Source organism: Heloderma suspectum, chromosome 3, assembly GCF_057233095.1.
Source record: "Heloderma suspectum isolate Gila_16-S chromosome 3, 16-S_ref, whole genome shotgun sequence".
Taxonomy (NCBI): domain Eukaryota; kingdom Metazoa; phylum Chordata; class Lepidosauria; order Squamata; family Helodermatidae; genus Heloderma; species Heloderma suspectum.
This window is the reverse complement of record NC_139460.1, coordinates 29,736,138-29,749,596: the sequence shown is the minus strand read 5'-3', so window position 1 is coordinate 29,749,596 and position 13,459 is coordinate 29,736,138. Positions and strand designations below refer to the sequence as shown.

The following is a 13,459-nucleotide window of genomic DNA, read 5'->3' as shown; positions in this document are numbered from 1 at the left end:
GCATGCACTTCTGACCATGGTCTGTAATTACCTTAAAGTGCAATCCTGTGCATGTTAGTTCAGAAGCAAGTCTCACTATGTTTAATGGAGTTTACTCCCAAGTAAATGTGCATAGAATTACAGACTTAGGGAGCAGTCCTATGGCCCCTAGACATTGTCTAAGAGCCCATAGGATAGTGGGAATGTCACCTTCCGAGGTCAGAGACAGTGCTTCGACCTCAGAAGGTGGAGTCAGAGATCCGATCCCTCTCCCCCATTCCTTAGTAGCCAGCGTGGAAAGAACCGTGCTGGCTGGCCTCCAAGGTTGGAAAAGAGGGCATTCTGGTAGGTGGGGAGGGGAGGAGACCAGAGAGGCCAGGATACAAGCTATCCTGAGCCTCTTCCAGCCTCCTTTCCTCCCCTTTTGAAGCGCCATCGCTAGATGGGCAAAAAAGCCCATATAGGAAAAAATGCAGGAATTGGGGGATGGAGAGGTGAAAATCACTTTCGCCACTCCTCCCCACTGCAGGCTTCAGATGGACAAGGCATTGGATACACAGAAGTGTCTGAGTCTGGAGGCTTCTGCCTCACAAGGGTGCAACCCATAGGTGTGTGCCCTAAATTTGTCTACAGTGATAGTTTTCAAATTTTGCTCCATGGAAACTTGAACTTAGATATATGTTACCTTGAAATACAGCTAATAATATTATAGTATAACCGTGTTAGCCTTACGTTTACAAATTCACGTGTTAAGTGTAGTTAACTACGTGGATCTGCTTGTTTAAGTGTTTTATCAGACTCAGAGCCTCCAGTTCCACTTAGCGCATCTGATGAAGTGGGTTGTAACCACGACAGCTCATGCTAATTTATTTAACAGTCTGAAAAACTGAAGTCTATATTTCTGCTACACTTAAAACTTGAACTTAAAATACAGTTTATCCAGTGAAAACTCTGAAAGATATAAGTGCCTGGCCTGGATGTGGGGTGAGTATGAAGGACCACATCTAGCCACATGTGATCCTCCTCCCCTCTGTTGGAAAACTAATAACATGCCACAAAAAGCTTATCTCATTCTTTTAGAGCTCTTATATGCAGTTGGTAAATGGTATACCGTAATGGCTCACATTGTCTGAAAGCATCCATTTTCTGAAAGCCCATCAAAAGAATAGTCAATGTAAACAAAATGGAAGTAGGAATTGAGGCCCCATTGTTCTAAAATAAGGATTGAGAAAAAGGGCTAAACTAGACAAGTACACACAAATGTATGGAACTCACCCTTAATGTCACCCCCCCTTTTTTTCTGAAAAAGCAGCTTCAGGAGGAAGTGATATGAAGCAGAGAAGTAGTGGATGCTTAACCCATTCTCAACCCGGTGCTTCTACACTTTTAATCACCCCAAGCTACTTTCTGCCTCCTTTTGTATGGATCTAAACAAATGATGTGAAGGCCAATACGCAGCCCTGTAGGGGAGGGAGAGAGCAGCTTGAGGGGGTCGTAAAGAACAGAGAAGCAAGTGGCAGGGAAAGTGATGACTCCACTCCCTCCTCCTCACTACCAGCTTGCCATCTTTAGATACTTATTTATTTATTTATTTATTTATTTCATTTCTATACCGCCCAATAGCTGAAGCTCTCTGGGCGGTTCACAAAAACTAAAACCAAACAACACACAATAAAACAATTTAAAATATATAGAACATTAAAACCACAACTTATTCTTATGAATAAGAAGCGGGGCAAGATAAGGAAAATTAAGTCTTTCCCCTTAGATCAATATGAAACAGCAAAATAAGATGGCAGGTGCCTCTGCCTCTCTCTCGCTCTGTGTGTGTGTGTGTGATAGATATATATGGAAGGTGTATGTTTCAGGTTTTAGGAATCAATAGAGTTTTACACTGGCTTTCTAGTACCTGCTACTTGAAAGAGGTCTTGACATTTTGGCCCTAGTAAAAGCCTTTAAAAAACCCTATATTTTCACAACAGCCTAGTGAGAGAAGGTAACTGGCCTAGGCCTTGTATTATGCTGCATAACTGAATGGGGATTTGAACCTAGGTTTGCCAGACCAACTCCAGTATACCATATGCTATACCATACTGGTTTTCAGTGTGTGCATATATTGTTATATAATCTTTAAAAGATGTATGAACGCTTTAGGTAAACTTCAGTATTGAAAGGTAGTGATTTAACATTTTTTTCTGTAGGAGCAGCATCTGAAGCCATTTTGTCATTTTTTATTAATGAAATGCACAGAATTGATACCCCCAATAATGACTCTCTCTTTGATGCTTTCATTTAGGAGAGCAATGAAAAATATATCAGTTAAAATGAATGTCATCTTCCTGAAATTGATGAAAGTCTAAAAATGATATTCTGCTTAGTATGTGAGAAAAGTGGCCCTTCAGTACTGTAGAGGACTTTCATTAATCTTTTTGACTGAAATGTTGGCTTTGGTGTGTCTGTATTACTTTAAAGCAGTGGCTTTTTTCCAAGAAATAAGTACCGTTGCAACTAGAAAACATTGAAATGTGATTTCTAATGTGCATTGAATATTATGCACATTGTATGGGAAACAACAATAAGATTATCTTCTGTTTTTAATTTGGGATATATTAAACCATTTATTTTACAAAGTTTTTTCTTCTTCCCCGAACTTGGAAATTCAATAATAAAATCACACTGAGGTCAGTCTCAATGTCTTTGCTTTCAACATGAAAGTCAACTAGATTTCACTTGTGTGTATAGCTGTCCAAACAGATGATTTTCAATCTGCATTATGCTCAGTAGAAAGTACAAGTAGAAATAAGAGATTATGAAGGTAGAAAGCACCTTGGAATGAAGCAATCTTGAAATAATTAATTTAAAAAGAGGGAGCCATAAGAATAGTTTATTATTTATTTTTATTATTAAATGTATTAATCGTCCATCTGGCTGGTCACCCAGCCACTCTGGGCAATGTACAACATACAATAAAACAGTTTAAAACAATAAAATTCTACAATAAAAACATTTTCTAAAATACCCTAACCCACCCCAAATGCCTGCCTGAACAACCACGTTTTTAATGCACGACGGAAGCTCATTAAAGAGGGGGCATGACAGAGTTCCCTAGGGAGGGAGTTCCACAGAGTGGGGGCCACCACAGAGAAGGCCCTCTCCCTCGTCCCCACCAGTCTAGCTGTCCTGGCTGATGGGACAGAGAGAAGGCCATCCGAGGCTGATCTTGTTAAGCGGCCTGTCTGGTGCTGCTGGAGGCGCTCCTTAAGATAGGCTGGGCCGGAGCCATATAGGGTTTAAAGGTCAAAACCAACACCTTGAATTTGGCCCGGAAAACAACTGGTAACCAGGCAACTCCTTCAGCACTGGAGTGATGTGATCTCGCCGGGGGCTGCCTTTAATCAGGCGAGCCGCCGCGTTCTGTACCAGCTGCAGTTTCTGAACCGTCTTCAAGGGTAACCCCACGTAGAGCGCATTACAGTAGTCTAAACGAGAGGAGACCAGGGCATGTACTACCGATGGGAGCAGATGGTCGGGAAGGAAGGGGCGCAGCCGCCGTATCAGATGGAGTTGATACAGCGCTGTCCGGCTCACAGCTGACACCTGAGCCTCCATGGACAGCTGGGAGTCCAAAATGACCCCCAGGCTGCGGACCTGGTCTTTCAAGGGTAGCCGTACCCCATTCAACACCAGGTCAACATCCCCCAGCCTCCTCTTGTCTCCCACCAAAAGTACCTCTGTCTTGTCAGGGTTCAGCTTCAGCTTATTCCTCCCCATCCAGCCACTCACCGTCTCCAGACATTTGGACAGGGATTCTACAGCCAACCTTGGTGAAGATTTGAATGAGAGGTAGAGCTGCGTGTCATCTGCTTATTGATGACACTACACCCCAAACCTCCTGATGATAGCCCCCAGCGGCTTCACATAGATGTTAAATAGCATCGGGGAGAGGATGGAACCCTGTGGCACCCCACAAGTAAGTGGCCACGGGTCCGAAACCTCCTCTCCCAGTGCTGTGAAATAAAAGGTGAAACAAAAGGTATTAGATTTTGGTATTAGATAGTGAAACAAAAGGTATTAGATTTTTAGAAAAGCAGGTTTTGACACACTTGGAAATGAAAAACCATGTACTATTTACAAGAGGAATTAAACAGGGGATCAAGAAGGGATGGACTTGGGCAAGTTTAGAATTGCTTGCAAATAGCTGCAAAGCTATTTTTCTTCAATATTTTTATATAATATAAGAAAATATAAGAAATATAAATATAAAATAGAAATAGAAATATAAGAAAATATTTTTCTTATATTTCTTCAGCAAAGGAGATGGTTACCTTGTCGTGGTGCTGGAGCTTGAGCACCTCAATGACGTCATGAGCTAAACCGTGAAGGGACACCCAAGACGGGTAGGTCATGGCGGAGAGGTCAGACTAAATACGATCCCTGGGGAAGGAAACGGCAACCCACCCCAGTATTCTTGCCATGAAAACTAAATGCATCAGTACAACCAGAGATATGTCGGTATACCATTGGAGGATGGGACTCCCAGGTCGGAAGATGGTCAAAATGCTACTGGGGAGGAACAGAGGATAAGTTCAACTAGCCCCAGATGTGATGACGCAGCTAGCTCAAAGCCGAAAGGACGGCTAGCAGCTGATGGTGCTGGTGGTGAACGACGAATCCGATGTTCTAAAGATCAACACACCATAGGAACCTGGAATGTAAGATCTATGAGCCAGGGCAAATTGGATGCGGTTATTGGGGAGATGTCAAGATTAAATATAGACATTTTGGGTGTCAGTGAACTGAAATGGACTGGAATGGGCCACTTCACATCAAATGACCACCAGATCTACTACTGTGGACAAGAGGACCACAGAAGAAATGGAGTAGCCTTCATAATTAATAATGAAGTGGCTAAAGCAGTGCTTGGATACAATCCAAAAAATGACAGAATTATCTCAATTCGAATTCAGGGTAAGCCATTTAACATCACAGTGATCCAAATATATGCCCCAACCACAGATGCTGAAGAAGCAGAAGTAGATAAGTTCTATGAGGATCTGCAGCACCTACTGGATAGTACGCCAAACAAAGATGTTATTTTCATTACAGGAGACTGGAATGCTAAGGTGGGTAGTCAAACGACACCTGGAATTACAGCAAGCATGGTCTGGGAGAACAAAATGAAGCAGGACATAGGCTGATAGAATTTTGCCAAGACAACTCACTGTGCATAACAAACACTTCCTTCCAACAACCTAAGAGACGACTTTATACATGGACTTCACCAGACGGTCGACACCGAAATCAGATTGACTACATCCTTTGTAGCCAAAGGTGGCGGACATCTATGCAGTTGGTAAAAACAAGACCTGGAGCTGATTGTAGTTCAGATCACGAACTTATTGCACAATTTAGAATCAGACTAAAGAGAATAGGGAAGACCCACAGATCAGTTAGATATGAGCTCATGAATATTCCTAATGAATATGCAGTGGACGTGAAGAATAGATTTAAGGGACTAGATTTAGTAGATAGGGTCCCGGAAGAACTATGGACAGAAGTTCGCAACATTGTTCAGGAGGCGGCAACAAAAAACGTCCCAAAGAAAAAGAATCAAGAAGGCAAGATGGCTGTCTGCTGAGACACTGGAAGCAGCCCAAGAAAGAAGGAAAGCAAAAGGCAACAGTGATAGGGGGAGATATGCCCAATTAAATGCAAAATTCCAGAGGTTAGCCAGAAGAGATAAGGAATTATTTTTAAACAAGCAATGTGCAGAAGCGGAAGAAGATAATAGAATAGGAAGGACAAGAGACCTCTTCCAGAAAATTAGAAACATCGGAGGTAAATTCCAGGCAAAAATGGGTATGATCAAAAACAAAGATGGCAAGGACCTAACAGAAGCAGAAGAGATCAAAAAAAGGTGGCAAGAATATACAAAAGATTTGTATTGGAAGAATAATAATATCGGGGATAGATTTGACGGTGTGGTCAGTGAGCTAGAGCCAGACATCCTGAAGAGTGAAGTTGAATGGGCCTTAAGAAGCATTGCTAATAACAAGGCAGCAGGAGATGACGGTATCCCAGCTGAACTGTTTAAAATCTTGCAAGATGATGCTGTCAAGGTGATGCATGCCATATGCCAGCAAATTTGGAAAACACAAGAATGGCCAACAGATTGGAAAAGATCAACTTATATCCCCATACCAAAAAAGGGAAGCACCAAAGAATGTTCAAACTATCGAACAGTGGCACTTATTTCACATGCCAGTAAGGTAATGCTCAAGATCTTGCAAGGTAGACTCCAGCAATTCATGGAATGAGAATTGCCAGATGTACAAGCTGTGTTTCGAAAAGGCAGAGGAACTAGAAACCAAATTGCCAATATCCGCTGGATAATGGAGAAAGCCAGGGAGTTTCAGAAAAACATCTATTTCTGTTTTATTTACTATTCTAAAGCCTTTGACTGTGTAGATCATAACAAATTGTGGCAAGTTCTTGGTGGTATGGGGATACCAAGTCATCTTGTCTGCCTCCTGAGGAATCTGTATAACGACCAAGTAGCAACGGTAAGAACAGACCACGGAACAACGGACTGGTTTAAGATTGGGAAAGGAGTACGGCAGGGTTGTATACGCTCACCCTACCTATTCAACCTGTACGCAGAACACATCATGCGACGTGCTGGGCTTGATGAAGCCAAGGCTGGAGTTCAAATCGCTGGAAGAAACATTAACAATCTCCGATATGCAGATGATACCACTTTGATGGCTGAAAGCGAGGAGGAGCTGAGGAACCTCATGATGAAGGTGAAAGAAGAAAGTGCAAAAGCTGGGTTGCAGTTCAACCTCAAAAAAACCAAGATTATGGCAACCAGCTTGATTGAGAACTGGCAAATAGAGGGAGAAAACGTGGGGGCAGTGGCAGACTTTGTCTTTCTAGGTGCAAAGATTACTGCAGATGCTGACTGCAGCCAGGAAATCAGAAGACGTTGACTTCTTGGGAGGAGAGCAATGACAAATCTTGATAAAATAGTGAAGAGCAGAGACATCACACTGACAACAAAGGTCTACATAGTGAAAGCAATAGTATTCCCCGTATTAACCTAGGGCTGCGAGAGCTGGACCATAAGGAAAGCTGAGCGAAGGAAAATAGATGCTTTTGAACTGTGGTGCTGGAGGAAAATTCTGAGAGTGCCTTGGACTGCAAGAAGATCAAACCAGTCCATACTCCAGGAAATAAAGCCAGACTGCTCACTTGAGGGAATGATCTTAAAGGCAAAACTGAAGTACTTTGGCCACATAATGAGAAGACAGGATACCCTGGAGAAGATGCTGATGCTAGGGAAAGTGGAAGGCAAAAGGAAGAGGGGCCAACCAAGGGCAAGATGGATGGATGATATTCTGGAGGTGACGGACTCGACCTTGGGGGAGCTGGGGGTGGCGACAGCCGACAGGAAGCTCTGGCTTGGGCTGGTCCATGAAGTCACGCAGAGTCGGAAGCAACTGACCGAATAAACAACAGCAACAAAAGCTGAGTGGTAGAGCACACGCTTTGCACACTGAAGGTCCCAGGTGCCAATTCTGGCATCTCCAGTTAAAAGGGTCAGGTATCAGGTGATGAGAAAGTCTTCTTTCTGCCTGAGACCATGGAGAGCTGCTGCCAATCAGAACAGGCAATTTAATGGTTTAGATGCACAAATAACCTGACCTGGTATAAGGCAACTTACTATGTTCAGTCTAGAGTCGGGAGACATTGGCTAGAGGGCATCTCTTTCTTCCAATGATGATACTACCAGGGATGACCACTCTGGGGTGATTATTTCAACGTTTCTCCTTTTAGGGAAAGCTTTCTACCTTTACTTGTCTTCCCAGAACCTCTGCCATGGAACCTTTTGAGAGGCTTAATTCATGAGGAGCATTGGTCATGTCTATTGGGCCTCATGGCCTATCCATGTGAATAAAGAGTACTTTTCTGCATATTGTGTTGAAGATTGGTGGTTATGGACAAGCTGTCTGAGGAAATCTTGTCTATTATTACTGATCATCTTTCTGAGGACTTCTAATAAGCTTTTGTTTGATGCATGAGTGCTCTGTATAGTAGGCCCCCCTGGACATTTTAAAGAAATAAAAAGGAAAATGAATATTTTAAGAGGTTATGATACCCTGGCATTACAGCCTCTCTCCAATTTCTTGCCATTACACTACAGAGCAATCTCCTTTCATTGCATGGCTCTTTCTTTTTTGCTTACTTTGCAGTTCTTGGGAGGTTGCATATTGCCCTCTGCACATTACTTGAGTACATCTCTTCCTTGGTGTGTTTAAAAAAACAAATAAGCCATTCTTAGGGGATATTATGTGCATATGGAATATTTTACCACTGACATATTTAGATAGCTGTTGATCCTATTTTCATGCCATGGTTAAAATTAGCCTTTTCTGGGCATCTGTATGGCCCTGTTCATTTTTATTATCCTTCGAAACATAGGGAGTAATCCATTATCGAATCATTGACACTTAAGCCCCACTGAAATGAGTCGGCCTGAAACCCATAGGCTGTACTCTTTTTTCAAATTTAAAATTGTTGGTTGTATTACATTTCTGCAATATGTGCAGGAAGTAAACTGGATTGGTTTGATGTGGTTGTGTGATTATCCTATTCACTGTGGTTGAAGTTCATATTTTAAAACTTCTACTACTATGGGTAGGATCTAGGAATGCTGAAGAAATTTGAGACAGACTAAAATGAACTTGGATTTCTAAGAATCCGACCCCCTTCAGGCTGCACAGAGTCCCTGGACTTTCGGATGATTTGTTTACTTTCCTGAAATGTACACATATTTATTCGTAGGAAAATAGGCACGTTTCTGCTGAGGAAAAGTTGAATGGAATGGGGGATAATAAGCTAAGTGTTATGTACTCAGGTAAATTATGTAAATTCTTATGTAATTATTTGTGTATTTTTCCGCATGACGAAAAAAAATATTTGCATCCTTCTGTGAGCAGATGATGGAACAAAAGGTGTCCGACAAAATGCAAAACACAGACGGAGTGGATTTTACACAGTCCATACATCCCTAGTAGGATCTAAAGGTGCCCTTCTGTGTACAGAAGAAGTCTTCTGCTTGTGAGAGAAGTACAAGTAAATTGATGTTCTTCTGTTTGTGCCAGAGGAAACATGAGAACTACTATAGATTAGAACCTACCTGATACAGTACTGTGTGAAATCTTGCACAAACACTTTTGGAAGAAGGCTAGTATCCATTTTCCTTCCACTATTGGTACTTTGGGCCCTGCTCTATATCACTGATAAAGTAATAGTGCAGTATGATTATTTAATAGTAAAGTTACTCTACTGCAATAGGAAGAAACTGCTGGCAGACATTCTATTCATATATGAATTAGTTGGCAAACTCAGGTGTCAGCAGTCATAGTAGGATTTAAGCTAGTAATAAGGAAATTTGCATAATGAATCCCTATCACTGCAATATTCAATTAAAACCTGAATAAAGACGCCCATCTCTTTATTAGTTCTGCATTCAAGGGTAGCAGAACATTAAGTTCATGTACAGTATTTAAGTATTCACAGTCCATTTGGCTGAAACCTTTTGTGTTCACAAATACCAATGGTCTACTGTTTTGTCAGTTTCCTGTAATATATTTGGAGTACAACATTCCTGAAATATAAATGCTGTGAATTAAAATGGATGATGTCAGTGTTGCCATGGCAATTTAAAATTGCCCTGATCCAGTTTACACCATCTATACACCTTTTTCTTTCTGGCAGATTTTCAGAGCAGCAGTAACTCTTTTCGCATTTATATCTAGGGTGTAACTTGAATTAATATTGCGTTAGTGTTATTACTGGAAAAAAATGAAGGTTCAGTGGGTGAATGCAAGGAAGAAATGCATCAGCTGACAAAAGATGATGAATGGAAAACTAGATACAAAATTGTGGTAATAAATAGAATCAAATACGCAAGCACATGTTGTTATGGGATTTTATATAATAGGGGTTTTTTTTGGCTTTTCCCCACTGTATTTTGAGATACTATTCTTACCCAAAGTAGACATTTTAGTATTGTTTTTTCTTTCCTCATTTCTGTGTATTGATCATCTCCCCTAGGATCATAATCTTTTGTATGGGGTTTAATTATAGCAGTTACATAAGTATTCTATTGCCATTTTCCTAAAATCATAATCAACAACTATGAAAACAGGAGGAAGAAATAAAACTTGCAGTAAATTTAATACCTTAGCCTCCTGTACAGTAGTACTTCTTTGCTTGTCATGCAGTGCAGAACTCTTCACCCACAGATGCATCTGATGAAGTGGACTCTAGCCTTTCCAACTTGGCATCTGCCAGATATTTTGGAAGACACCTCCCATCAGCTAGCATGGCTAATGGTCAAGAATGATGGAAGTTGTAGTCCAACACATCTGGAGTGTGCCAGGTTGGGGAAGGCTGGCCTATGTCATAATAAATTTGGTTCTCTTTAAGACACTACGAGACTTTGTTATTTTTGCTGCCAACAGACTAATCACCGCCCCCCCTTGTTATTGACCTATTGCCTTCCATTAGTGCACTTTTAAATGCCTTATTAAAACTTGCCTCTTTGCTCTGGTATGTAAGTCATTTCATAGAATCATAGAATCATAGAATAGTAGGGATGGAAGGGGCCAACAAGACCATCGAGTCCAACCCCCTGCTCAATGCAGGAATCCAAGTCAGAGCATCCCTGACAGATGGCTGTCCAGCCTCATCTTGAAGGCCTCCAGTGTGGGAGAGCCCACCACCTCCCTAGGTCATTGGTTCCATTGTCGTATTGCTCTAACAGTTAGGAAGTTTTTCCTGATGTTCAGCCGGAATCTGGCTTCCTGTAACTTGAGCCCGTTATTTATTTATTTATTGCATTTATATCCCGCCTTTTTTCCTCTTGCAAGGAACCCAAGGCGGCTTACATTATCCTCCTCCTCTCCATTTTATCCTCACAACAACAACCCTGTGAGGTAGGTTGGGCTGAGAGTGAGTGACTGGCCCAAAGTCACCCAGTGAGCTTCCGTGGCCGAGTGGGGACTAGAACCCGGATCTCCCGGCTCCCAGTCCAACACTCTCGCCACTACACCACACTGGCTCTCCGAGTCCTGCACTCTGGGATGATCAAGAAGAGATGCTGGCCTTCTTCTCTGTGACAACCTTTCATGTACTTGAAGAGCGCTATCATATCTCCCCTCAGTCTTCTCTTCTCAAGGCTAAACATGCCCAGTTCTTTCAGTCTGTCTTCATAGGGCTTTGTTTCCAGTCCCCTGATCATCTTTGTTGCCCTCCTCTGAACCCTCCCCAGTTTGTCTGCATCCTTCTTAAAGTGTGGTGCCCAGAACTGGACACAGTACTCCAGATGAGGCCTAACCAGTGCTGAGTAGAGGGGAACTAGTACTTCCCGGGATTTGGAAGCTATGCTTCGATGAATGCAGCCCAAAAGAGCATTTGCCTTTTTTTGCAGCCACATCACATTGTTGGCTCATATTCAGCTTGTGATGGACAACAGTGCCAAGATCCTTCTCGCTTGTAGTGTTGTTGAGCCACGTATCCCCCATCTTGTAACTGTGCATTTGGTTTCTTTTTCCTAGGTGCAGAACTTGGCATTTATCCCTATTAAATGTCATTCTGTTGTTTTCTGCCCAGCGCTCCAGTCTATCCCGATCACTTTGAATTTTGTTTCTGTCTTCCAAAGTATTAGCTATCCCGCCCAATTTTGTGTCATCTGCAAATTCGATCAGCATTCCCTGCACCTCCTCCTCCTCAAAGTCATTCATAAAAATGTTGAAGAGCACTGGGCCCAGGACTGAGCCCTGTGTACCCCACTCATTACCTCTCCCCAGTTTGAGAAGGTCCCATTGATAAGCACTCTTTGAGTCCGATTCTGTAGCCAACTGTGGATCCACCGGATCATTGTTTCATCTAGCCCACTTTGAGCTAGTTTGCTCATCAGGATATCATGGGGCACTTCGTCGAAAGCTTTGCTGAAGTCTAGGAATATGATGTCTACAGCATTCCCACGGTCTACAAGGGAGGTTACTTGATAAAAAAATGAGATCAGATTCGTCTGGCAGGACTTGTTTTTGACAAATCCATGTTGGCTTCGAGTAATGACTGCATTGTTTTCAAGGTGCTTCCAGATGGATTGCTTTATCATCTGCTCCAGAGTTTTCCCAGGGATTGATGTCAGACGGAGTTGGTCTGTAGTTCCCAAGTTCCTCCTTTTTACCCTTTTTGAAGATAGGGACAACATTAGCCCTCCTCCAGTCATCTGGCACTTCCCCTGTCCTCTATGATTTCTCAAAGAGAATAGACAGTGGTTCTGAGAGTTCTTCTGCCAGTTCCTTTATTACTCTAGGATGCAGTTCATCTGGCCCTGGAGAGTTGAACTCATTCAAAGTGTAGCAGCCATATCGGGGGTCAGACTAAGTAGCCTCATGCAGTCTCATGCTTCATGTTCTTGCTGAGCTCTTGCTCTCTGAAATATATGTTTGTAAGCTGACAAGTCGCAGGAATGTCTTATCTAGTTAGCAAGGCTAAGGTCAGAATAGTGGATATCGTGTTCTTGCATATTATGTTCTTTGTTTATCATGGCCTATAACCCAGTTCCTGGGATATAAACAATGGTGCTAAGAGAGGAAATGTTGAGGACTGCAACCCCACACGGGAGGGGGAGGAGGAGCCGTTTCATATGTGTCACAATGTCTATAAAAACAATGTGCTGATGTAAAGGGGCTTCTGGCTCTTTGGAAATGATTCCAGCCTTAAGCCCGCGCGTTAAATAAAGAAACTCTTTTTCCTTCACTCCGTGGTCTCTCTGACTCTGGGTTCTGCAACAAAAGTAATTAGGTGTTCCTTGACCATATGCCTATGGATCTCAAGCTGCAATCCTGCCCCTTCAGCCTGTACTTCGCCTTTGCCAGGGGGGTCATAGACCCTCTTTTGGGAGAAGACTGAGCCAAAGTAGGAATTGAGCACCTCTGCCTTTTCTTTGTCCTCTGTTATCGTTTTGCCATCCTTATTTAATAGCTGAACAACCATTTCTTTCCTCTGCCTTTTACTATGCACGTATCTGAAGAAAGCCTTTTTGTTGTTTTTAGCATCCCTCGCTAACCTCAGCTCGTTCTCAACTTTAGCCTTCCTGACACCATCCCTGCAATTCTGTGCTACCTGCCTGTACTCTTCCTTTGTTACTTGGCATTCTTTCCACTTCCTGTATGTGACCTTTTTTGTTTTCAGGTCATCCCTAAGCTTTTTGTGAAGCCACATTTCATACATCTTCCTTTCTCCTCCATTCACCTTCCCTTGTGCCTTATTTCAGTTGCAAACCTGAGAGCAGGGCCCATGTCTTCTTTTCATTTGGTACGCAGCACCTAGGTCTTATAGGTGCTCTGGAAATTATAGATGGCAGAGATGGTTCTGTGGGTGGGTGGTGAGTGGAGGATCA

The 13,459-nt window shown here is 42.4% G+C and overlaps 1 protein-coding gene across 3 annotated transcripts in view; it reads left to right on the top strand.

The window, feature by feature from the left end:
- CWF19L2 (CWF19 like cell cycle control factor 2) overlaps positions 1 to 13,459 on the top strand; it is a 130,914-nt gene that overhangs the window by 65,577 nt on the left and 51,878 nt on the right. The gene's annotated exons all lie outside the window — the stretch shown is intronic.